General features: G+C 46.7%; 1 long non-coding RNA gene across 2 annotated transcripts; it reads right to left on the bottom strand.

Moving 5' to 3' along the window:
• Positions 1–6: 6 nt before the first annotated feature.
• Positions 7–3,945, bottom strand: LOC113218452 (uncharacterized). 2 transcript variants are annotated; one of them, XR_008011831.1, is made up of 9 exons: positions 3,341–3,945; positions 3,087–3,264; positions 2,632–3,006; positions 2,482–2,560; positions 2,324–2,404; positions 1,899–2,000; positions 1,526–1,819; positions 1,296–1,370; positions 7–1,150 (listed from the first exon to the last, which is right to left on the bottom strand). It is a non-coding gene; the product is annotated as an uncharacterized LOC113218452 (long non-coding RNA). The 2 variants fall into 2 exon arrangements; XR_003304101.2 differs by having other exon boundaries at positions 2,482–3,006.
• Positions 3,946–3,951: the final 6 nt, after the last annotated feature.

The following is a 3,951-nucleotide window of genomic DNA, read 5'->3' as shown; positions in this document are numbered from 1 at the left end:
TAAAAATACGATCATCAGTTAAATTTCTTCTCTATAATGCGGAATTTCAAAAGCAATATAATAACTGAACTTGACTTGAAAATTATAGACAGCTCAAGCTTACATTAAGCAATAGCAATTACCTCGTCTCAATTTGGCGAGGGAACAGGAAAACCTCTCAGAGATACATTCGATTATTTTCCGTTTCCTTTATACAATTCGGGTATTGTAACTGAAATAAGCATTTCCAATATGTACATGTTTCAGGATGAAAGAACTACCAAGCAATTTAATTCAATTTCGTTCTCTGCCTGAACAGTGTGGCAGTGTCAGTGTGCAAATAGCAACAAAATAGCTGACAGGTTGACCGACCAGGAGCACACAATTCCACACAAGACAGTACGCTTTCACTAGTAAGTGAATTTCAGTTGTAGAACATACCCTCTGAGGGGTTATTTACATAAAACATTAAGGATAATCTAAACTTATGCTTTTATGCTATTAAATTCTAAGTCTCCAAGATAACTCTTCATAAGTCCATAAAAAGATGTTATAAACTTGTGTCACATTTTTTATCAGCGAACAGTCATCAAATTTTACAGTCAAAATCAAATTTCACAAGTTCATTGTAAAAATTTCGTAATACTAATTAAGAAATCACAACATTTTTAACGCAAATAGGAAGTATTGCGAATGGATTTGAAAAATGCTGAACATTTTGAACAGTAATAAATTTACAGTTTTGCTCTTTACTATGATTAAATGATATGATGAGAGTGCAAAGATGATTTTGATGTCAAGCTAGAGAGGGAGAGAGATTACAGAATTTCTATAGACCCAACAGACTACAAGCACCAAACCCGCAAAATCCAACCAAAATGTAAAGACCAGTACACAAGAACCAATACACAACCAAGACAACAGAAACCATGCTCTATACTACGATCCAAGACAACAACCAAGTTCTATTACGATCCAAAACAACAAACCAAGGTCTATACTACGATCCAAGACAGAAAAGGCAAGATAAGTCAAGAAATCTGAGATGAATGATGATGATACGATTGTGATACGTGTGATACAATTAAATATATTAATGTCAATAGTTGTCTTGTCCAGCCACCAAGTTGGATGACTTCGATCTGGTTGAGCAGCAATGTCGAGATGCAATCTGAAACAGATACCAAATAATGAGTTTGAGGAGAGGAAAACCAAATAATCAGGTTCATATTTTTATCCCACAAAATTTTAACTTAATTCACGGTTATTAAAAAATGAAGGCCTTAAACTAGAGTGAAAAATAGTTTAATCAATACCTTCTCCCTGCCCTACGCCAGTCGAACAGCTCCTCATCACATCACTCCAGTGGTGCTACCGCTCGCCCTGCGCATCTGGAAGGTAAAGTAAGTCTCTATCTCAATCCGTAAACAGTACTTCAAAGAGTTCTTGTTACTCTTACAACAGTTATGAGAATACACTTTACACGTAGTGAACGAATTGTTTATACGTAAATGTGTGCATGAGGTCTCAGCCTGTGAAAACTTACTGGTTGTCCTGGTTGCTTGAGGGGAAGACATCGAAAGCAGCGTTCATGTTGAAAGCAGACCTCCATGGCGGGCGTTGGGATGGCCCTGGTGTCCTGGTGTCTTGACGTCCGCGGTGACCTGCTGCTGACTGCAGTGGAACTGGAACTACGGCCTGGAACTGGAAGAGCAACTGGAGAAGCAAACGTTTCACGGTAAACGACATACCAGGAATCTGCTGGCAAGCAGCCTGTCACCAGTGCGGGTAGTTGAAGTGGTGTTGAACTCGCAGCCGACGCGGTCCTCCAGCGGCGACTCTACAACAGGAACAATGCTAGATTAAAATCATTCCACATACTAACCAAGCCAACTAGAGCCACTGAAGATGTCACTTACTCGTAGACACGGGCGAGCGAGGCCCTCAGCGGCGAGGCCGTGTTGATGCACTGCTTCACGCTCCCAGGCTGCGTCCGAGTCGAACAGTGGTCAGGAGGTCGGCTGAGGGGCAGCGACAGCGAAACAGAGAACACGGCATTAGACTGGCTCCTACGTGCAGTTGAAGTAAGCCACAACTTTACCCTCGTAGTCACCCGGTCGCAATGTAACAAACACGCCCGCCCAGCCACTCGCCGGCGCGCTACCCTGGGCGCTGCGCCTCGCCAGTCCCGCGGGGGGAGGGGGGCCTAGGGGGGACACCCGCGGGAGCCAGCCAGGGCAGGCGAGAGCGACGCGCCGGCAGCAGCAGAGGGGCGGCAGCAGGGAATGACCGGGGCCACTGCAAGCGGGCCAAATGGGGAACAAACAATGCTTTAGAGACGTACCTGCCACGAGCTGGTCCAGCTGTCCGCGGGAGACGAGCAGGCCGAGTCACGGCGAGGTCCGGCCGGCAGCCGAGCAGAGAACTGCAACAGAAGCGAGTGTCATGAGACCCAACACAATCAAATACGCTGTGGCTTTATCCCACACCACGCCAACTAACCGTCTTATTCTCGGCTGAAGTCAGCAGAACAGAGCGAGCAGCTGCCTGCTGTCCGCTCCGCGGTGAGCGAGTACATATCCTGCGAACAAAACCGTCATGAGAGGGGAAACAATCCGAAGTCAAACGAAACAGGAAAACGGGGCTGATTACCAACAAGCCAAGGCGTCCCCAACATCTTCAACTTTGTTTAGTCTCTTCCAAAAACGATGAGCTTGACGACCACGCTCGCGCCGTCGCGACTCTCGCTTTAGTCCCGTTCCGTTCTTTACGCCGCGACTGTCGTACCGGTCGTGTGGTGGAAAGTGTTGCGAATGTGTGAAGGACTGAGTGGGAATGGGAACCTAACCCCTGAACCCTAGCCCCCAGCAGCCAAAGAGGCCGTATCTGACGTTAATCTCTGATGACGCTGGTTACCGTGAGATGCCACTGGCTAAACTGCAGACGGCACAGCGGGTCCCGCGGAGGTAGAGAGACTCGCCCACACCTCGCAGCCGGCTCCAGACGTCCACGGCGACGCGGCTTCCACTGTTAAAAAATACAACAGTAAATCACAACAGAATGGCTTGGGAGTGTTTCAAACAGTGAGCCTGTACGCTAGACCGTACCTTATGCAGAGGAAAGCACGGCCAAGTCTTGTGCAAATACCAGTCGAACACAAGCAGGATGATCTGAATGGACTGTTTCTCAACACAGAATGCTTGACCGTGTCGGCTGGATGGGCTCGTGTATTCCAGCCGGTGGACCACATGGCAGTACGCGGACTGAGAACGGCGACGAACAACACTGAAAAATTACACCGGTAAATCACTACGGAATGGTCCGGTAACTTAGTGATCCTGAAGGCTGGGATTGTACATACCTTGTTCTGGAGAGTTCTTTTCGAGCACGGTCAAGTCGCGGAGGATCGCGGAGGTGAATGGGACAGCTGAGCGCTCACTGACTCCAGCTGGGCTGAGTGAGGCGAGCTGGGCTGCGTTTGTAGCAGTGTGTAGTAGTCGTCAAGAGCGAACGTCTCGTCGTGGCCCCAGACCCACACTCGAACCAACATGGGGCTGGCCCCAAACGTGGTGGTGGGGGGTAAAGTACATTCTCCTCTACGCTTATGAAAAATTAAACGAACGCGGAGCGGAATGGTGGACCGTGGATCACATCACAACAACTCGTTTACTTGGATTATTTTCCCAGTTTTCCTGTTGGAGTTAGGACTTTGCTGTCTGAAATGTAACAACCTGCAAGCGACGTGATTATACGTTGGAATTAAATTCAGAGTTGTGATAAACCATTTTTTAATTTAAAATAATTCCTACGTGATGAAATCAAAGTGATAAAGTTAGCCGAGTTACTTTCCTCTTTAAAGAAAGTATCACAAGTCCTCTAGATGAATTAGCGAAATGTTCTAAATTAATATTATGCTCAACTACATAATATATTTTCTCCCAACAAAACAAACAGAGGGTAACATTTCAGGAA

Source organism: Frankliniella occidentalis, unplaced genomic scaffold (genome assembly GCF_000697945.3).
Source record: "Frankliniella occidentalis isolate FOCC.00 unplaced genomic scaffold, Focc_3.1 Scaffold251, whole genome shotgun sequence".
In the NCBI taxonomy this organism is placed as follows: Eukaryota; Metazoa; Arthropoda; class Insecta; order Thysanoptera; family Thripidae; genus Frankliniella; species Frankliniella occidentalis.
This window is presented reverse-complemented; position numbering and strand designations above follow the sequence as displayed.